This window comes from Sarcophilus harrisii, chromosome 1 (genome assembly GCF_902635505.1).
Source record: "Sarcophilus harrisii chromosome 1, mSarHar1.11, whole genome shotgun sequence".
In the NCBI taxonomy this organism is placed as follows: Eukaryota; Metazoa; Chordata; class Mammalia; order Dasyuromorphia; family Dasyuridae; genus Sarcophilus; species Sarcophilus harrisii.
In genome coordinates, this window is record NC_045426.1 from 533,726,816 (window position 1) to 533,750,395 (window position 23,580).

Here is a 23,580-nt window from a genome sequence, read left to right on the forward strand (position 1 = left end):
GTTAAAGAGTATACAAGATTTACATGATAATGTTCTTGGATGGAGATTTACTGAAGTAGCACTGTAAGAGAATTCTAAAAACAGCATGAAAATCATGAATAGCTATTATTAGCTACAAAAATTTTAAAACCAAACTTGACACAAAAACTTGGAACTTGTTATACCTTGGACTAAAAATAACCTAAGATGATGGATATCGGAGGCTATAAAAATAAATGCTATTTAATTTTTCCTGGATTAGAAGATAATCTGACATTAAGTACAAGAAATCCAGGAGTAACCCATTTGAAGACCATGATATATAACTAGAATCTTCCATTAAGTCCATGGTTGATATTCAGTTATCAAAACACTCATACCTATTCAACAGTAATAGGAATGTATAATATCTTTTTGGGCTGGATGACATTTTCAAATCCTGTTTCATCAACATAGGAACATGATATATATATATATATATATATATATATATATATATATATATATATGGCATTTGCAAGTCCTACAAAATATCAGTTATTATTGTTATTAGTAGATTTAATTCCCAGTAAATTATCATGTGAAATTGATTAAATAAGTTAACTTTTTGTTAAGCCTCTTGTGAAGTGAATTATTTATATCTATTGTATTTTTTAAGCATTTTAGTGTACCAGATCATCTAAAATAGCACGAGTTTTTTGAAACTGGTGGGAAATGTAAAGTGAATGCTTATCACCCATCTCAAGGAATTAAAAGGAAATTTATTTCCTCACCTAAATTCAAGCTGTTGTAAAGTTTGAATCAAAATGGAGACAATTCACTTATTCACTTCACAATCCCTTCCTTTTCATCACTCCTGAAAGCAGGATAAGTGTTAATAGAGTTATTGTCATCAGATGGAATTGTCTGCATTCAATTAATATAACCTTATCATTATTATTGGGAAGATCTGTGCCAGAAATAATGTGCCCAAATAGAAAGGAGTTGGTAAGGAAATAGGCTACATGCAGCATTCTGCCTTTTCTCTTTTCTCTTTCACATCTAGCTATAAGGTGGTTAGAAATTTACAACCTGAAAAAACACCTTGCAGTTGTGATTGCAAAACTGTTTTCAAGCCCTGAGGAATCTTGAAGAGCAGAGGAGATGCTAAAAGTCTAGTGATGAATAAATTTTGTTTCACATAGCAAAAAAGATTTTAAAAGTGGCTTTTGGAAGTTAAAACTGATTTGGATGAAGAATTTTCTAGAATGGGTTATTTGACAAATAGTTTTGACCAATCATTGGAGTAAAGTAGAGATTACTAGTAATTAGCACCAGTTCATAAAGTCATGACAAACTAACCTTTTGTGACAGGATCACTAAATTCTATGCAACAGACATAGTATATCATGATTTCCAAGTGTCTCCTGTATTCTTTTAGAAAAATGTAGATTGGATAGTAAGATAGATAGAATGATAGTTTGAACAAACAGCCAAAAAATATTAGTTTACATTTTTATTTATATCTTTTGCTTTAGCAAAACTTCTCCCAGTATCCTTCCTCTTCCTAGAGAGCCTTCTTATAGAGCAAATAATATTTTTAAGAAAAAAGAAAAAAAATCAGTAAAAACTGATCAGGAAAACTAAAACATTTGTAAATATGTGCCTTGCACTTTCACATTTACAAAACAGTGGGATGGGAATATCTTGGATCAAAATGAATAACTTTTATTTGAGGCTATGTTTTTGTTCTCTACTATTTTGCAACATTCACTTTGTATTTTGTGGCTGTTCTTACATTTTACATTGTTGTAAAGATTGTGTACTTAGTTTTCTAGGTTCTGCTTACTTCATTGTGTATCATCTTTTTTCATGCTTCTCTATTCATCACATCCATCATTTTTTAACAGTAATATCCAAAGTATATTAATTAAGGTATTGAACCAGAATGGCCTCTGGTGATAGATTTTGTCCTTGGCCCTGTCCTATTCAATATTTCCAATAATTAGAACTGTCCAAACATGGCATAAACTGCTTGGTGAGGTCGTAATCTCCCTATGACTCGAAATGTTCAAAGATTGGATCACTAAATATATTAGGAATGTTGTAGAGGATAGTCCTTCATAACATGAAGTTGGACAGTATTATCTCTAAGATGACTTTCAACTTTAATATGATACTATGAAATGAGCTAACATCCTATTCGAGGTCTTTAACCTTTTACCTTGCAGTTACAGGGAAAAAAAATTATTTTCCAATTGTAAAAATAAATGATAAAACAATCCACTCAAGCACTTTGACCTTTTCAGGGGAAGCCATCCTATTCTTCCAAGATGTGATTGTCAATATGACTGAGATATAACAACTACTAATTCATTATAGCAGCATTGGTCTTCTTGAGCTAGTACACTACCATAATTTGTGGTAGGAAAATTACCCTCTCAGTGATATGACAAATGTCTAGACTTCGCTTCTGAGCTGCCAGCAAAATATTCTGCTGTAGATATCCAATTTTGCAAATATTTCTAAGAAGGGAGTTTGAAACTACCCTCTGACACTAACATAAATGACCTGGCTTTTCTTTGAAGTTTCTCAGTTTCCACATTTGTTTTTACACCACACTCAGACTCTTGTTTTCCCTCTATTGTGGGTATGGTCTGATTATGTTGCAGTTTGAAGAGAGAGAAGAGACCTAAGTGGTGGCAATCTATGCCTGGATTTCCAACAGTAGGTGCCCCCTTCATTAGGGTGTATGTCGAGGTGTGGAATATAGAGGGATAGGACTAGTTGAAAAGAGGGTGAAGTTTGGCCTTATTGCTGCCCCTTGCACTTAGCCCGACTGTGGCGCCACTAAGTTAGACTGAGAATAAGCGTGAGAATGAGTTTCCTAGGGGGCGGAGAGCTCCGAGTGAGAAGCGGTCTGCAGAAGCAGATTCCTAGTCTCTGGCTAGCTGAGAAGCCTCGGGACACCCTTCTTGCTAAGGGCTGCACCTGTAAGTCTGCTGACCTATTTGTTAACCCTTGGAGCGAAAGTGGGGAAGTGACCCTTTGCGCCCAGCAAAGGGTCCGACACTCAGGCAAGGTAGAGGGAAAGGTGCAGGGGATGAGGACGAGGGAGAAAAGAGAAATCAGGGCGGCTGCAGCTTCAGCTGATCCCAGGACCGGAGGGGGGAAGCGGCGGAGGACGCGGTGGTGTCCCGGCCGTCGCGTGGGTTCATTCAGCTAAAGCCAGCAATCGTGAGTGTGGAGGTCTGGGGAGACCAGGGAGCAGCTCATTCAGGGGGTAGGGAAAGCCAAGGAAGGGGGGCGGGGGGATTTGGAGAGTTGAGGAGCTCCGCTTCGTCTGTCCCTTTGTCGGTGGAGCTCTCGCGGCTCTCTCAGGAGCCCACTCCCCAGTTGCTGCCGCCGCAACTGGAGGGGACACTCGAGACGCGAACTTCCTCTGTTACCCCACGTGTACAGCCAGCTCGGGGCTCATTTCTTGTCCCTGAGGGTCTCCGCGCTGCCCGCGAGCCAAGCCGCACCGCCTGCAGGGGGCAGAGGCAGGCAGTCTGGACGGAGGCGGAGGCTGCCTGGGGAAAGGCAAGTACCCGGGACCTTCTGCAGGTACCTAAAGAACTTGCTCAGACCTTGCTCCGCTTTACGGTGCTGCACTCTCAGTAGCCCGAACCGGGAGGTGAGGGGGAGGAAGCGGCGGGAAGTGAGAGGACCTCGTAAGAACTGGGTGGAGGAGAGGGAAGGGACGATCCTTGGAGAAGAAAAGTTTCCTTCCCTGCTCAGTCCTGGAGGACTTTAGCGAATTGAGCTGCGCATCTTAGGCAGAAGTCTTATTTCGGGGATCTAGAGACTTGGATTTAAACTTTCCTTTTGATGATTTTTACCTGTATGACCTTGGGTCTCTCTAAAATAAGGGAGTCAGGCTAAATGGCCCTCAGATCCCTGGCAGCTCTACTATCTTTGAGCCTTAGAGTCTTTTAGGTAGAGGAGACATACAGGTGGGCTTTATCTCCTTTCCCAGGAATGTAAAGTCGGTAAGGAGGCAGAGAGGGAGGTGAAAGGGCTGGGCTCCTTCCTTCTGGTGTGGGATGTGTGGAGTTGTGGGAGGTAATAGGAAAGCCGATGCTGCAGCTGGGAGGGAGTTTGAGGTTCGCTGCCAGAGATAGTCAAGCTTTTCTCTTATTGCTAACAAGGTAGGGGAATGTTCTCCCGGTGGGTTGATTCCTCTTATCTCTCATGATTTGCCTTGGGTTTTGATGTAAGTGTTATGTCTACACGAACCTTCCCCCACCTGCAAAATCACCAAGCCAGTAGGGCGAGCTTTGAGAAGGCTGCTTCTCGTTCCCCTTCATGCTCAGCCCACGTTTCCACCTTTCTCACTCTGTTGGGCTCAGCCATTCTCTGACCTCTCTACCGGTCTTTGGCTTTCTTTTCTGAAGATAAAGAAGGCTACTACTAACTGCATACAGTCTGGGTGCTGTCTTTGTAGGCTAGACGGAAACTTCAAGCAAAGTGGCTGGAACTCTAATTTGCTCTCTAATCAGTCTGATAGAGGACTGAGAAGTGGCTTGGCCGGGAGGTGGGGTAACATCAAGAGAGATTGACACTAGGTTATGAATTTTAGATTAGTCCGGATGGGCGCAAGGTGGGAGCGAGGACATACTTCTTGATTAAAGCAAATAAAAAATCTTGCCTCTGGCAGAGTATTACACCTCAATCAATTCCACTAAGACTGATGTTGATTCTGACGGAAGGGAGTTGTGGACTTCCTCCTTTCATTTCCTCCCCGTTGCTTTTGACGTTTACTTTAGGGTCAGAGCAGCGTAGGGCAAAAGAAAGGTCTGATAGAGTTGAGAGTTTCTTTTGGTTTGCGGGAATCAGCAACAGCCATCCCTTTTCTTTGGCTCGTTGTAGTCTGGATGTACTTCTGTGCGAATCAGAGGGAGCTGTAGATCTCAGCCTGGGCTTTCCCTTTTTCCTGCTATTCTGGGAAACGAGAACCACGGTGGTAACAATCGGGGTAGTCTGGTTAGAGCTTAGGTATCTATCTCCATTGCATGTTTCTTGCACATAGGCCCTCCCTTCTCCACTTATGTCTTTAAGATGTTCTTTTAATAACAGTGTTTAAATTCTGACAGTTTTGGGTTAGACTCCCTAATCTCCCTATCTTTAATAGTTGCACATTGGATGATAGTTATACAAGGAAAGCATCAGATGTGATTTTAAACTGTTTAATGTTTTACCTTCCCTTTATTTCTCACCCCTCATCCTCACTGTACCTCCCCAAACACAAAAGAAACATTAATCTCTAGCATTTTATGATTGAGATTGCTAATATATAGTATTTGTGTGGTTAGTATGGATTTTAGGAAGTCTTTCCTCTTTCCTCCCTTAAAAAACCTCTCTCCCCCTCTCCTCTTTCCCTCTTCCATTTGCTCCAAGGACCCCCATTTCTCTAAGGCTATAAAGCCCTCTTGCTCAAATCTAATTTTATGATCAAGTGGCATGCTGTGAATAATGGATTTTGACATTGTTAGGAAAGCTTGGGTTGATTACATTATGATATGATCCCTATGGAACTATTAAGTGCAAGACTGGATTAACTCTTCAGTATCTGGGTTTTTTTTCCAATAAGCAATATATTTAAAATATTCTGGTTATAGAGCATATCATATTCAATTAATGTTCATTGTTCCACAATTTATATTTTCTCATATCAATGTAGTCAAAGTGCAATAGAGTTTTAATTTCTGATGTAACATGGAAACATTGGTACCTGACTAAACAGAAGCAAGCATTACTTTAGATGAAAGATGTTTCTGCTCTGTTTTTTACATTTACTTATCAATATTTATGAATACTAATCAAGATACAAACTGAATATAAGAACCTTAACTTATTAATAATAGCTAGGAAGTTAGTGGGTGTATTCTATTGTTGGGGCATTGACATCATAGTGTAATGGCATATGCTGGACTCTGCATTTTGAAAGAATATTTTGCATAATTCAGTTTACTTGGTTTTGGATCTCTTATCATATGTCTACCATAGAGATCAAGAATTATATAGTAGTTTTTTAAAAGATCTATTTTTGTAGCTTAATAGAATAGCATGCATAACTGAAAAGACTGAAAACAACCTTTAGATTTTCTTTTTTTCAGTGTCAAAACCATAGTAGCATTTGATTTCTTCTCCTTTTCCATGTTTTACTTTGTAAATGTTTTTTTTTTAATTGTTTGGGACTCTAGTTTAAAAAATTATTGGCATTTTTTTGATAGATGTGAGAATGCAAAAGAAAAAACCTAACTAATATAAATGAAGTAAAATACTTTAGTGGAGTTAGAATCTTCTTTTTTGAAGGTTCAGTATAGTTCTGCTTATATTAGATGCTTAATAAATGAATTGATTTAAGTCAGAAAATTCTGGCAATTTGGGGAACTTAAAGTCATTCTTGCCTTCTTCCTTTCCCTCATTCCACATATCAAATCAGTAAACCAGTTTTATTCATTTTAACTTCCACAACATTTCTTGGAATTCAGCCCCTTCTTTCCAATCATATATACCTCCCTAGTTCATCTCCTTGTTTAGATGAGTGAATAGTCCCTAATAAGTCTCCCTGACTCCAGTCTGTCCACTCTCCATTCCATTCTCCACATTAGTGGTTCAAACACACTAATAGAAACATCTGTGCCTGCAGGACACATACTGATTTTAAAAAAAAAAAACTCAAGTTAACATTATGTTGTATTTTTATTAATTTTGTTAAACATTTTCTAATTATGTTTTATTCTGGTTTGAGTTGGATACCTTTATACAACTTCATAAGCAACAAAAACATAGATCTGACTCCCTATAACCTCTAGAGTCAAATATAAAATCTACTGTTTGTCAGTCTCCTCCAACTGACAATCTTATACAACTTTTCTGCAATCTCTTTAGCACAACTATCCTAGTCATCTTACTGTTCCTCACACAGGACATTTTTTCTACTCTCTTTGTATCTTTGAACAGACTATCCTCTCTATCTAAAATACGCTTCTTTTTTTTATTTTTGCTTCTTAGAATCCCTAAATTCCTCAAATGCCATCACAGTGAGGTCTTTTCTGACTGTCCTCACCATCCCTACCCTATAGCTACTATTGTCTCCCCCTCAAAATTAACATATTTATTTTACATATATTTATATCTATACTTGTCTCCTTTTATCCAATGTAAGTTTCTCAAGAGCAGGGAATTTTTTTTTGTCTTTGTATTACTTTTTTAAAAAGTTTTTTGTACTTAGCATAATTCCTAGCACTTAGTAGGCACCAAATATACAATTATATATGTGAATATATGTACATAAACATATATATACTATTTATGAATAAATGATATAGAACTTAATAGTTCCTGTTCTTTCTCTATATATACATATATGTGTATATGTCACACATATAAATTCATACACATATGTGCATGTATAGATAATATAACCTTAGAGTTTATAGAACACTTTCCACAGAACAGTTTAATACCTAGGTAATACAATCTTATTATGTTCATTTTATAGATAGGGAAACTGAGGTTCAAAGAGATTATGGCTTGCCTATGGTTATACAGCTTCTAAGTCTTATAAACTGATCTTCTGGTTCCAATTTCATGACTTCTAGTATACAACAATGCATAAAATAGGAATTTTTTAAAAATCCATGATTTTGTCAATGTTACCTCCCAATAAAGACTTTGACACCTTTGTGGACAATTTCATGAATTTCTGTGACTACCCTCCCTCTCAAAAATAATCATTATTTTTTAACCAATCTTCTGATGTGGTTCTTCTTCGGATGATGAACATTTCTGTACTGAACCTGGCTGATCATTAGACAGCAGACAAATCATCCCTCACTGCCCCTACTAGAAGCATTTCTTCCTTGATAGGGCTTGCCAGACAAAGGTTGTCCAAGACCCAATGGTGACTGCCCTACCATGATGAGGCATTTAAGCAGGACTTTAATGGAAGAATTAAAGTAACAAACTCTGTAACTCTAAGAGTTTTTAGTGATCATTTATTTAGTTCACTTTCCTTCATTGAAACTGAAACCTCAAGTGCTTAAGTTTTAAGCCACAATCATATAAGTTATATGAGGAAGCATAGGAATTCAAAATCTAGTACTCTTTTAACAATTTTTTTTAATGCAAGGTATCTGTAATGTCTACCAGGCAAATGAGAATCAAACAAAATTAAGGAAAAAATCACGTGTTCTTATGATGCATTGATAAAAAGTGTCCCTTTGAGATCATTTTCCTCTAATGATGATTTCAGAAGGTTTTCTTGAAGAAGTGCATCTTTTTTGAGATATTAAAAAGAGGGCAGAAAGAGTCGGAGGGTTGTAGAGGGAGTGGGAGGTTGTTCCAGGCTTGTGTGCCAGTGTAGAAGGAAATGTGGAGGTGGAAGTAAGAAAAGGGGAACATATGGGGCCAGAATTAAGATGTGATTGTGCTGAAAGGGGTATGAGTAAATGAATGACAAGACTCGAAGGGATCAAAGCAGAATGAAATGGAAAATTAAGGGTAATATATTTGACCTCTGGAGAGCTAGTCTCACTTACTTGGATGTGGTGCTAGAGATGAAAAGTAGCTGAGATATTATCAGTTTGATATCTTATATTTGGTAGACCCTCTTTTATATACTATCAGAATAATACCCTAACAATATTAAGTGTGGAGGTTGTTTGGTACAGAAAAGGAACACTGGAATAGGAGCCAGAAAAGACCATAGACTTAGTTCTAGCCCTGTCACTTATTAGTACTAGGGGTAGGTCATTAATCTTTTGGGGGTCTCAGTTTCCTAATCCATAAAAAAATGGTGGAGTTTCTAGCTCTGTTAGATCTTTACTTGTAACAATATATATGTGTGTGTTTTACTGGACATGTAATTTTATTCTGAAGGTAATTCATAGTGAGGAACTTTTTTCCAGCAAGCTAATCAATCAGCTTCTTCTCTGCAACTTAAGAGTCTTAGAAAGTGACCTAAAGCACTGAAAGGTTAATACCTTGTCTGTAGTCACACAGCCAGTATTTTTGCCAGATATGGGGTTTGAATGAATGTCTTCCTGACTCCAACGTAGGCTTTTTATATATTACACCAAATTGTCTCATTTTCTTCTGAACCATCAATGATGAGCTGTTTATTGTTTTTTTTTTAAAGTGTCATAAGTAGAATGATTATATTAGGGAAAGGTTTCATATATTTAGAAGTATACAAAATTTTCTGTCTTTATTTAGTGAATTGGCCTTTATCAAGTACCATTTTTATGCCAAACACTATACTAAGTCCTAAGGATACAAAGAAAGTAAAAAAGAAAAAAAAAGCTCTTGTTTTCAAAAAGCTTATAGTTTAGTGGGAGAAGAGGAGAAGCATTAGTTAAGATGAAAGAATAGATAAGTTAGTTTTAAAAAATGAATTTTTAAGGACTGAATTTATGTACCTCATATTTTATAGTTATTTGTGCCAGACAGGAATGTCTGTGAACTATTATTAAAAAATTTTATAATAGTATTTCAATATTTTTCTTTGTTTTCTTTGTCATTCTATGCATTTTATTTAATTTATTTAAAAACTTTTTCCTGAGAAGGGGTTCATAGACTTTACCAGGCTGTGTAAAGGGACCCCTCATAGACAAGAAGCTTAAAGATACTCACTATAGGCAAAAGAACAACCAACCTTTTCTAAATCTCAGTTCTCAAAACAATTGCCAGGTAAAACAACTTATAAAATAAAATATCTACCATACCACTTCATGGAGATAACATACAAGATATCAATTTCACTAGTCTAAAAATCAGTTGAAAACTATGAATTAGAGAGAAACGTGTTTTTAGAGATGTAATAAAGACTATATTCACAATTGAATATTCTTATAGGGTGAAAGACATTCTTTAGGATGAAAGATAATGAACTAAATTAAGCATAGTACTGAATTCAGTTGAATAAATATAAGTGCTTTTATGTGTTGTGCTTACTGTCCTAAGTAAAAGATAAAAATGATATACAAATGATAAATTTGAAAATAGGAAGTATACATAACTTCTCATAACTTACTGCTGCCCCTCAATCCTCAAAGGCAAGTTTATAAGCTAACCTGTTTGTATAATTTGTCTCTCCCCCATCTCTTCCAAGCCATTGAAATGGGGCTGTGCTTTTGGATGAAGTTTAAAAGCATAGCATTTCTTTGCTTTTAACAACATCTTTGTTTTTCTTATGGCTTATTACCAGAGACATGTTAACAAATTGTACCCTATTCCAGATGGTAGACATCTGTTTCCTCTCTCTAGCAGATCAGGAAAGGACTTCCTTAAGATAACCTGAGCCCTTGTTAACATTTTTCATCATTAAGGAAAAGTGTATTGTAGATATAATTGGGAATCTTTGGAGATTAAATTGTCACAATTTAATTTACTCTTTTAGATATTTAAAGTTGTGAAGTCTCAATCTTAGGCTGGATTTCTATAATGTAAAATCAAAGAGTTAGAGTTATCAGGATCACAGTAGCCTGAAAAACCCTCAGGCTAATTTGAAAAAAAAAAAAAGGTTCTTCACTAAATCCAGCAGCAAGTTTTGCTAAATTATAGCTTAAAGGAACTAATTAGATTTTTGTTTCTGGTTTGTGTGTGTGTGTGTGGGGGGGGGGTTGTTGTTCTATTTTTTTTCTTTCAGATTATCAGGAGGAAAATATTATATTTCAAATCAGAATATCATATTTAACAGCATAGCACTTAATGCAATTAATTGAATACATGACAGAAAAATAAAATCCATTAAAACTAGTGCCAGTTGTACAGATTTGCTGCATGGGCAAATGGATAAAGAAGGTATTCCTTTTCACTGTAGAGACACTGGCAAATTGTGAGGAGGTTGGGATGCTTCTACATATTTTTCTTTATATATCACTTGAGGAGGGAAAGGAAAGAGGGAGAAGAATAATGATATCCCAGGTTCTACCATTTACTAAATGTATTAGCTGGCAGAAATCTTTTCATCTCTGAAATGGGGATAATGCTAACACTATTTCCTTCAAAAAGTTACCATTAGGATAAGTGAGGGAAAACATTTACATACTTTTTGGTATGTGTATCTGTATTCATAAAGCACTATGTTAATACTAAAATAGGCATAGCATATCAATGAAGGTAATATATTTCAGGGGGCTGTTTTAGTTTATTAAAGCCTTTTGTTTTTTCCAAAAAGAAAAATCTCCTTTTGGAGAAAGTAGAAAAATTATTTTAAATGAAATAGTAGCATTGGTATGTGTTTCTTACTGCCAATTGGGTTCATACAAAAACAGGACAAGCATTCTATTCTTCCTGAATAGATTTGCTATCCCATTCTCCATCCTGCTTTTTCAAGCTTTCCATAATCTCCCCTACTCCTGGGACTTTACCTCATGTTCTTTAAAAAAAAAATAACGTTGACATTAGTCTTATATCTTCCTTCATTCTTTTTTCTTTTATGCTAGTTTTGGATGAAGAAATGGCTTTTCTATTGGCAAAGGTCAATCCCCTATACGTGCCCTTGATTCCCTTCTCACAGACATATCATGCATCAGTATTATCTCCATTTTCTCTTTTATTTTCATCTCTTCCTTTCTACTGACTCTTCCTCTAATGCTTACAAACATGTCCATGTCTTCCCTCATCCTTTTAGGCATCAAGTTACATAGAAGGCATAGTGGATAGCGCCATGAGTCTAGAGTTAGGGAGACCTAAGTTCAAATCTGACCTCAGACAATTCTAAATGTATACCTCTGGGCTATTTAGTTTCTCCATACCCAGTTTCTTCAACTATAAGATCAGAATGATAACAGCACCTACTTTGCAGGTTTGCTTTGAGGATCAAATGAGATAGTATCTGTAAAGTTCTTAGCACAGTATCTGGTTCATAGAAGCTACCATATAAATACATATTCTCTTCCCCGTCCCACCTTTTAAAACTCTCCCTCTCCCTTGATCCTGCTAGCTATTGCCCTATGTTTCTCTTCCTCTTCTTGACTAAACAACTTGAGAAAGCAACTTCGACTTTTTTGTAAACCTGCCAAATTTAATGGTCTTTGAAAATAATAATTCTTGTGGACTTGGCATTTGATGCTGTCAATAAAACTCTCTCTCCCTTTGGATTCTCTCTTCACTCTAGGATGTGAGACATTACTCTCTTCTAGTTCTTTTCTTATTCCTTCTACTCCTCAACTTCCTTTTGCATGCTTTGTCTATGTCATATGGGGTGTCCCCCAAATCCCTGAAATGGGCCCCCTGTTCTTTTCACTTAATACTGTCTTACATGGTAATATTATCAGATCCCATGAGTTCAGTTACCATCTCTTTGAAAATGGTTCCCAGATCATTATCTAAACCTAACCTGTCTGCTGGACTATAGTCGTGCCTCTCCAGCTGTCTCTTAGATTTCTCAGACTGGGTGTTCTGTGGCACTACAAACATAGTATGTCTAAAACAGAACTCATTATCTCTCCTACTCAATAAACTCCCCCTCCAAACTTTCCTATTTTTCATCAAAGGCATCTCCATCTTTCCAGTCACCTGGGCCATAAACTCAATCTTCAATCTTCAATTACTGAGTCTCCCTCATTCCACATATCTAATCCACTGCTGAATCTTGTCAGTTTCTCTCTTCAGAACATCCCTTTTCTATCTACTCATATAGCTACAACTCTGTTCAGGTCTTTATCTTTCTTGCCTGAACTACTATTTAGTGAATGAGTGATGAAATCTGACAAGAGTAGATAAATAAATTATAAGATCATCTTGCTGAGGGCAAGAGCATAGAGAGAAAAAAATCCAAAATCCAACACCTACTTTAAGGATCAAGAAGAGAACAGGGAGTCTGAAAGTGAGCAAGATTTAATATCTTTGATGACAGAGGAGGAGAAAATGTTTGGAAGCAGGGGAGTGGGCAAATGTCATTAGTGTTAAATGTTTCAGAGAAGTCAAGGAATAAAGCCTGAATTGAGACCATTTAATTTAGTGATTGTGAAGTTATCAGTGTACTCTGAGAGCAACTGAGTAAAGTGATAGGGATAGAAGCTAAATTATAAGGGAAAAGAACAGACTAAGAGGTAAGAAAATCATTATATCAGGTCTTGACATTTTAAAAATTAAATTTCATTCTTATCAATTATTAAGTATTTATTTTCCCTTCTACCTTTCCTCTGACTGAAAAAAGAAAAAGAAAAAGAAAACCCTTGTAACAAAAGCATCAATGAGCAAAGCAAATTTCCATATTGGCCATGTTCATGTGCATCTCATTTTGCATATTAGTCCATAACCTTGTAGTCTTCCAGAAGCATGATTGGTCATTTTATTAATTAGAATTGTGGTTAATATAACTTTTCTATAAAAAGGAAGAAAAGAATATGATGGAAGGTAGGGGGAGGCTAGAAGGGTCAGAGAAAGACTTTTTAGAACTGTGAAAATCTACTCTTGTTTTTAGACAGATGGGAAAGGGCCAAGGGAGAAGACAATATTAAAAATCATAGAAATTTAAATGATAATTTAAAATGATAAAGGACCTTTGATGAATGGCAGAAAAGAAATGATTGTTAAAGCAAAGGCACAAAAGGGGAAGGAGAGAATAGGAGCAAAGACACACATGGAGAGAGCTTAGCCTTAATGAGGTATAGAGATACTTCTTTGAGATAGCTAGGAAAGGAGGGAGGATGGATAATACTATATAGAGTAGAGATAAAAAGCTGAGGGAACTCCTTCTGAATGGATATGATTTTCCCTACATTATAATTCTTTTTCACTTAGAAGCTCATAAATCTGTCTAACCTATCAATATTAAAATGTGTGGCTTTGAAATTTGCTTCACTACCATGTCTCAAGCTTCCCTGGGTGCTTAGTTGTGTTGTCCCTCCATGGATTTTCCTCCCTTATACCAATGGTTTTAGTTAGTGATTCTGGATTTGGGGTGGGAAGTGAGGCAAATATTTCCCAAGTATTTAAGATGCTGAACATCTTAAAATATTTATCTTCTGGAGCTTGTTATAGCAATTTATTGAGTTGTATGATATAGAAGAGATTAAAGCACAGCCTAAGAATTTAGAAATAATTATGCTATCGTTGTGGTTAGTCATGGTGGCTCAATAGTGTCGATTTAAATACTTTCCTCTTTGAGTGCCATCATAATCAAGTTTGGGGGTTTTTTTGGCATAGAATCCTGCTATCTATTGACCCCATGCCTACTGATGTAGACAGCTCCATCATTTTCTTCTTTATCATTGCCTTTCATAGGTAAAGATAAAAGATTTCATCAAGTCATAAAAAAATTCTACAGCTCTGTTGAAAAGTCTCTGTCTGACTGGCCCTTTGATTAATTTCAGCATATGCTTTTGAAGACATAGAGCTATGATATGTTAGCACTTTCAACTTTTAAAAATAGCATATTTAGTGCATGTACTCTCTCAGAGGTACAATACTTTTTCAAAAGTATTAATGATGGAGAGTAGGGAAGGAGAAGAGAACAAGCATTTATTAAGCACCAACTATATTCCAGGCACAATGCTTATCATTTTACAAGAATTTCATTTGATATTCACAATAATGTTGTGAGATAAGTGAAGAAACTTCGGAAAGTAGTTAAGTGATTTGCCTAGAGAAACAGATAGGAAATGTTTGAGGCTGAATTCAGTTGGTCCTGACTTCTGATCCAATGTTTTACTCTCACCTAGCTTCTGAAAGAAGAAGGGAAAAAGGACGAATAAGAAAAGAAAGGAGGGAGGGAGAATAACTAGGCTAATTAGATTTTCTGTGTGGATCCTGTTATTATTCTTTACTTAGTATGGGCTTCAGTTGAAATTATTACATTATGAGATGACAACAATAATAATGTAATAAATTATAATTGTTTAAAAATTAATTTTAAAAATTATACACATTTTATATAAGTTTTAACTCTGAATTAGGAAATTCCTTCTATAAGTGCAGATTAGCAAATGACCTGAAACTTAGTATCTTAAAAGAGTTTTCCGGGAGCAGTGAGAGATTTAGTGAATTAGTTAGGATTGTCTAGCTAATATTTGTCAGAGACGTGAGACTTGAGCTCTGGCTTTCGTGAATGTGTTGCCCATGACACCATGATGCCTCCAATTATTTACCTATTTTACATTGGGTTTTCCTGTTGCAACTCTACACCATGAAAATATTATCAACATTTTTATTTTATAAATGAGTAAACTAAGCTTAAGCAACTTGTCCAAGGTGACTACCCTTGGTTCTTTCACAACTATATTTCTTCCAAACTTTAATAGTTTCAGAAAGTAAACATTCTATCCATGAAGATTCTAAACTGCAAACTGGAATTTTATGCTTTAAGCTATAATTTTTATCTACTATAGTTGATCCTGTAGTTAGTGGCTAAGTTGTAGTGAAATCTGTACATACTATACTCTGTGCAAGAATATCACTTCAGGTAGATGAACCAAATTGTAAGAAATTACATATGGACTTAAAATTTCACTCAAGAAATCTGACATTGCTACTGATACAATGAAAATGTTCTCTAATAACCACTACTTTAGCTAATGATGGCTGCCTTCAGTGAGGACTTGGCACAAGTTTAATGAAAAAGATTTAAGAACAAGGATTTAAGAACAATTTATCATTTCACTAGGGGCAGAAAAGACCATTTGTTTCCAAAGCACAAATTCTTGGCCTATTGTCTAACTGTAGGTTGTCCTAGTATCAGACTAACCAAATTCAGAGAGATTCATCATTGCATAGGGCTGTAGGATGAGGAAAAAAAGGGAAAGGAAAAGAAAGGAGATAAGACTTTATATAGCAGCTGCTATGTACCAAGCACTGTATAAAGTGTTTTCACAAATATCTCATTTGATCCTTGAAACAATTCTGGGAAGTAGGTGCTGCTATTCTACAGTTGAAGAAACTGAGGCAAACAGAGCCAAGTGACTTAGCCAGGATGATACAATTAATAATTTGAACTGAAATGTTTCTGACTCGGAGTCCATTGCTCTATAGATTGTGTCACATCACTGCTTTAAAATTTTTCCCACCATAGCAAGTCTCAAACACCATCTACTGAGTCTCATAGGAATTTTAATTTGGGTTTATGGTTGTAGTACCCATACAATGATAGAATAATGTAGTGTTCTTGTTGGTTTTCTGAGGTCTCTGGGGCAGCCTTCATTTCAGCAAAGTAATCAGGGCAACAATAGCCAGGTGTTAAAGTCCAAAGTCCAAATTCTTTATTGTCTCCTTGCCTGGGGTCCGTTAGCTTGATTGAGGCCCTTCAGATGGGCCTTGATCTTAGTTGGGAGAGCAGGAGGACAGTCCACCATAAGACTGATGAAGATGGAGAATGTCTCTCCTTGGCTCCAAGAGATTCCCGCCTCCAGTCCTCTGTCTTCTCTGAGTCTGACCCTGGCTGACTTTGTCCCAGTTTATATGCTCTATTCTAATTACATTATCATAGGTGTGAATCTTGTAGAATAGGTGTCAATCTTGTGGAACTATATAGAAGTACTAAGTATATGTACTGAACTAGAGAACTATTAATCACCATGCCCAACTAGATTAACCATTGTCTTATCAATTCCACTGACTTAACACCTTGTAAGAATCCCTGTTTCAAGTACAAAAGTGCTGGCCCATTACAAAATAATATGTTCTTGAAGTATTTTGAGATATATCCCCTTAAGAAAATAGCAATCACTAGTTAAAACCCTGTGGATTGTCAATGGTGTCATTTGCTGATCATTGCCTAACTTTAGTCTCCTCTATTCACTAAGAGTCATGATGACTTCTTCCTATATGATAGGAATGTCAAAAGGGAATCTTTATTAATAAGCATGTTATAGTTATTTCTCAAACCCTATTTTTACAAAAATCCCTATTTTAAAGGAATGATAGAATAAATAGTCAAGCAGTAAAGATTTTTTTGGTCTCTTAGTTTATCCTGAAATCCTCCATTGAGTCTACTGTTTTTTAAAATTGTCTTTGGTTCTTAAAAGATGATAAAAAATGAAATAGTCTTATTTTCAGGGAGAGTATGCACATTAATGAAACTATAAATCCTGCCCTTAAATTAAAATAATCTCATTTCATACTGAAATCAGAAACATTGATCTAGAAGAATTTTTACAGGAACATGGTGTGCAAACTCCTTAAAAAGAAAAGGATATTCTTTTCCTTTTCATGCCAAGGACAGACAATTTTGCTAACATTTAGTAGATCCAAGCACGAGATAGCAAGAAAATGAGGGGGGGGAATATTTCCTTTCCTTGTTCCTCCTGCCTGGCTCTACCACTCTTTATCTACTCATTTAGTTTTCACATGCCTCATAGAGAAGACACTCCTCTACTTATACTTCTTATGATTTAAATTGTTAAATGTAGCTTGCTAATGTAGACTATTATGATGATGACAAATATAGAATCACAGAATGTGAGAGCTGGAAAGGAACTCAGAAGTCATCTAGTGCAGCCTGTTTATCTTAAAGAGGAGGAAATGGGGGTTAAATGACTTCCACTGATTAGTGGCCGAAAAAATAAAACATCTTTTTCTTGACTCCTAGACTAACCCCTCACTGTACTGTAATATTTTGCCTGAAAGAGTCTGGTCCTGTTCATATAGCAAGTCCTATATATACCAGCATGATTTTTACTGGCATGGAATTTTTTTTAACACACATACAGTCTCTCTTATACTTGCACAGTTTGTATTTAAATATTTTTTTTCTAGATGGAACATCTTAAAACTCCATCCCGATAATGCTGAACAGAAGGTGAGTTAAGATGATATAGTAGAAATATATTCAAACAGACTTTAATCAAATTTACAGATTTTTCTCTTTTTATGGTTAGTTTATTGCATAGAAACCTTCCTTGTTAGCTTTTCCCCTGGCGTTGTTTAAAAAAAAAAGTTTCTAGCTCTATCCATTATGAAGACTCAGCTTTCTCAGGGTTAATGAGGGATGTTAAACTGCTCTTCAATTATGTACTTATTCTGCATTCAGGGTTGCCCTGCAATTGAGCCCCAGTCTTGGTTAAAAGAATACACTAATGTTCTCCACACTGTTGACCATGCAAGTGGAGTGGTTTCCTTTGGGGTTTATTTTTCTGGTTTTAAAGGCTTATGCAGACAGAAACAAGTACAAACCTGTTGTCGCATGAAGGATGTCATTTGAAAGGATGTCAACTAGAAAAGCAGCAGGCATCTATTTGTAATTTGCCATGCAAAAAAACATTTCTACTGTCTGGCAAAATCCAGATAGAAGAAAAGAGGGAGGAGGAGGAAGAAAAGGAGGAGGAATGTGAAAATGGGGACTGAAGAAAATATACCCAAAATGAAATTCAATTCCCACCCTTCCTCCAAGAGGTCTTCCCTGCCAACTCCTTTCTTCCCATCTAAGAGGAGAACTTGTAATTTCTTTACATGTTTGATTTCAGTTACAGCAAGGATGATAATATGGTTGCAGGTCACAGAATCAAAATGCTTGCTATAGTCTAAATAAACTATATCTACAGCATTCTCCAATTGATTGCTTTTGTAGAAGAAGCCAGCAAGCAAGGAAAGAAAAGAAAATCAGTCTAGCATGACCTGTTACTGGTGAAACTGTGCTAGCTTTTTGTAATCCTAGCTCCCATTCCTAGATGTTCATTAACTATATCTTTAATAATTTGTTAGAGAAGTTTCTGAGGAATTGAAGTCAGCTTCACTGTCCTATAATCTGCACATACTCTCCCTTTCCTTTAAAAAAAATGTTATTTTTTAAAGCTACACAGCTAGTAAATATTTAAGACCATATTTCAACTCAGATTCCCTTGACACTGGGGCTGATATTTTATCCACTGTGCCACCTAACTGCCCCATACTCTTCCTTTAAAAAAAAATCACGGGGCAGCTAATTGGTGTAATGGATAGAATACCAGTCCCTGAAGTCAGGAGGACCTGAGTTCAAATCTGGCCTCAGACACTTAATACTTCCTGGCTGTGTGACCCTGGGTAAGTCACTTAATCCCAATTGCCTCCACAAAAATAAAAATCAGGATAGCTATCTTTTTTCAGTTCTATAATCAACTTGATTATTGAACAAATGCTGCATGTTAACTATTATAATAGCTAGAATTTATGTAGCACTTTAATATTTGCAAGTACTTTTAATATTATCTCATTTGATTCTTACACTAGTCCCGTAAGATAGGTGCTAAATTATTCCCAATTTTACTGATGGGGCACTGAGACAATTTATCCAGCTTTGAACAGCGAGAAAGTGTCTGAGGCACAATTTGAAGTTGGGTCGCTAAGAGTGCCAACTATTAAATTAATGTTTGTAAATATTCTAAAAACTAAGTTATTAGTTCCCTCTGTGACAAACTAGAGGGAAAGAATTGAGAAAAATGACAAATGAATAATCATAAAGGGACATTTTCTTCCTCAAATCACACATAGCTCTGTGAGTCTATATTTTCTCCTTATTACATTTTACCTAATATTATAGTTATTTGTGTTTATGTATTATCCTTGCTGTAAAACAGTAGGCTCCTTGAGAGCAGGTATCAGGTCTTGTTTTATGAATTAATCAGTAAACATTTATTAAACCCCTACTAAGTGGGCCTGAAATCAGGAAGATCTGAATTCAAAACAATTAAACTAGCTTGTGAGCCTGGGCAAGTCAATTAGCTCTGTTTGCCTCAATTTCTTCATCTGTAAAATAAGCTGAAGAAGAAAATGGAGAGCCACTCTAGTATCTTTGCAAGAAAACCTCAAATGAGATCACCAAAAGTTGGACATAACAACGACAAATGTACCAGACATTGTCCTAAGTACTGGGGATACAAAAATGAAAAAGATAAAGCTTACAATTTAATGGAGGAAGACAACATGAAAAAGGAAGCTGGAAAGGATGGGAGAGGGGTAATATGCTGGGCAGGATATGTTGGACAAATCAAAGAAGTTCAAAATGAATATAGGTAGGTGAGAAATGAGGAAATTTAGATTTAATTAAGAGAGTATTGTCATCAATCTTTTTTTAAAAAGCTTTTTATTTTCAAAACATATGCATAGATAGTTTTCAACATTTGCTCCTGCAAAACTTTATATTCCAAATATTTTTCTCCCTCCCTTCCCCTATCCTCTCTCCTAGATGGCAAGCAATCCAATATATGTTAAACATGTGTAATTTCCACATTATCATGCTGCATAAAAAAATTCAGATTAGAAAGAAAATAATGCAAGCAAACAATAACAAAAAAGTGAAAATACCATGTTGTGATGCACATTCAGTCCCCACAGTCCTCTGTGTAGATGGCTCTCTCCATCACAAGACCATTGGAACTGACCTGAATCACCTCATTGAAAAGAATCACATCCATCAGAATTGATCATCATATAATCTTGTTGTTGCTGTGTACAATGTTTTCTTAGTTCTACTCACTTCACTTAGCATCAGTTCATATAAGTCTCTCCAGGCCTTTCTGAAATTCCATCCTGCTGATCATTTCTTAAAAAACAACAATATTTCATAACCTCTCAGGAATCATTGGATTCATCCCCTAACCTGAATTCCTGTCTCGTGCTGATCTTAAAATACACGATCTTAACAATAACCTTCATTTGCTATAACTTATTCAGCCATTCTCCAGCTGATGGGTGGATTATCCACTCAGTTTCAGTTCCTTGCCACTACAAAAAGGGCTACCACAAACAGTTTTGCACACATAGGTCCTTTTCCCTTTTTTAATGATCTCTTTGGAATTCAGGCCCAATAGAGACACTGCTAGCTCAAAGGGTATGCACAGTGTGATAGCCCTTTGGGCATAGTTCCCAATTGTTCTCCAGCATGGTTGAAATAGTTCACAACTCCACCAACAATGTATTAATGTCCCAGTTTTTCCACATCCCCTCCAACATTTATCATTATCTTTTCCTGTCATTTTAGCTTATCTAAGAGATATATAGTAGTACCTCAGAGTTGTTTTAATTCCCATTTCTCTGATCACTAGTGATTTAGAGCATTTTTTATGACTAGAAATAGTTTTAATTTCTTCATCTGAAAATTGTTTATATCCTTTGACCCTTTATCAATTGGAGAATGGCTTGTATTCTTATCAATTTGAGTCAATTCTCTATGTATTTTATAAATGAAGTCTTTATCATAACCCTTGGCCATCCATTTCTTAAAAAACAAACATAAATAGTAAGTAGTTTGCTTTCTCTCCTGAATTTTAAAATTACTAGAGTTTTTAAAAAATTCATTTTCATTTCTTTTTCTTTTCTGATTTGTTCCTTTTCCCTTCAAATGCTTCAACAAGTATTTATTAATCACCTGGTATGTGTATATATAAAAATATATACATATATTTATATATATACATAGGATATTTAGATTCAATTTATTTTTTAATTAATAAGGATTTATTATTTTTCTCAAGAGGAAGGGCAAGAGGAAACTCTTGAAACAAATATGTACAGTTAAGCCAAAAAAAAAATCTCTTCTAGGCTGTGTCCAAAATTAAGTGTATCATTCTGTCCCTTTAGTCCATTATATCTCTATCAGGAAGTAGATAGAATTCATCAACAGTAGTATTGATCATTGCATTAATCACAGTTCTTCAGTCTTTCAAAATTATTATTTTTCTTAATGTAATTATATACTTTATTATCTTTATTCTTCATTTTATTCATACAAGTCTTCATGGGTTTCTCTAAGAACGATCCCTTTTTGTCATTTCTTAGGACACACTAATGTAACATTATAGTTCCCCAGTTGAGGAATTTAATTTCTAGCTTTGGATATCATAATAAGAACTATTATAAATATTTTTGTACTTATAAGACATTATATGCTTTCTTTGATCTTTATCATATAACTAGTGATATCACTGGGTCAAAGGATATGTACAATTCAGTAGTCTCCAGGATATTGAGGTGGACTTGATGCTAATAGAGCCCATTAGATCAGATTCAGTCTTGGGACCAAGTGAAACACTCTTAGATATAGTTAACAAAATATATTGACAACCACAGTGCAATGCTTTCCACATAGTAATTGTTTAATAAATGCTCATATAAAGTATATATGTATCTGTGTATGTATATGTACCTGTGTATGTGTATAGATAAATAGGTGTGGGGGGATGTATGTGTATATATATCAGCCAGGATATAGTAGCACTTATCTTCAGCTTTGATAGATACAGCCTTCTTTTCTTCTTTATAAAAACATATCTGATTTTCAGGACAGGTTCAGAGGTCTGGACTCTACAGATATAGGACTTTTTATGCACTTGGGCAACCAGAAAGTTGGGGCAAAGTAACCAAGAGCCATTCAAGCCCCAGAGACAACTTTGTGTCCTTTTAGAGAAAACTAATCCCTGGGTTGGGAGTGGTGTTAGGGAAGGTGAGGTCAGGGAAGAATAGGCTCAACCCATGTGGTGGGGAAATGCTGGTAAATATTAGTCATATTACAAGGGCATAAGTCTAAATTGGTTTCCAGGCTAGCTGGACCAATTCACAACTTATCAATAGTGCATTAATATGATTGCTTTCTTGTCAGTCCTCCAATATTTGTTATTTTCATCTTTTGTCAGTTTTACCAATCTGATGGGTATGAGGTAGAACTTTAGTTGCTTTAATTGACATTTCTCTAATTATTAGTGATTTGAAGCATTTTTAAATATATGGCTTTAGACAGTTTGGATTTCTTCCCTTGAAAACTATTCATAGCCTTTGACCATTTATGAATTGGAAAATGGCTCTTATTTTTAAAAATTTGAATTGGTTCCCCATAAATAATAAATAAGACCCTTTTTAAAGAAACATGCTGCTAAGATTTCCCTCTCTAGTTATAACCCCTATCTAACTCAAAGCTGCATTGAATATGTTTATGTTAAAAAAAATTTTAATTTCATGTAATCAAAATTAACTATTTTATCTTTTGTGATCTTCTCTATCCTTTGTTCCTGAATCCTACTCTTACCCATAGATCTAAAAGGTAATTTCTTACTTTGGAAAAGCATTTTCCTAGATAATGGAGATGCAAAGATGAAAAATGTCACAATCCTTATCTTCAATGAAATTTGCATACTAGAGGGAAGATAAAATTCTATGCAAATAATGCCAGTTAGCATTAAAATGAATAGAAATCAGTAATTTAAAAAAATTTAAGGAAGAATAACTTTAATCTTGGGGTTACAAAGAGCAGGGAAGTATATCCAGGGAAGGTTTCATAGAGGATGTAGCATAACTTTGAATGAAAAGGATTTTAAGAAGCAATAATGTTACAGGAGCCTTTTCTGGTCATAGACACTAATTTACAGTGATAGAAGAGAGAATAAAATTAGTTTGGGTAAAATTTAAGATATATAACAGAAGTATGAGATAAATCTGAAAAGATATGTTGGCATCAGATTATGAAGACCTTTGAATGCCATCTAAGGATTTTTATTTTATTCGATAGGCAATAAATTTCATGCAAAGTTTTTTATTTTGTGTACAGTAAGATGAGAGATATACATTAGGAAAATGACTCAGGCTGTGTTATGATGGATAGGAAAAAGGATGAACTGAAAGAAAGAAGATAGCATAGGTTAATAATGTCCAAACAAGAGGTGC

The 23,580-nt window shown here is 35.6% G+C and overlaps 1 protein-coding gene across 1 annotated transcript in view; it reads left to right on the top strand.

The window, feature by feature from the left end:
* The first annotated feature begins 2,841 nt into the window (after positions 1 to 2,841).
* Positions 2,842 to 23,580, top strand: part of KCNG2 (potassium voltage-gated channel modifier subfamily G member 2) — a 156,652-nt gene continuing 135,913 nt past the window's right edge. The window contains exon 1 of the mRNA XM_003760117.4: positions 2,842 to 2,951. The gene's annotated coding sequence lies outside the window, so the exon portion shown is untranslated. The remainder of the gene's footprint in view (positions 2,952 to 23,580) is intronic.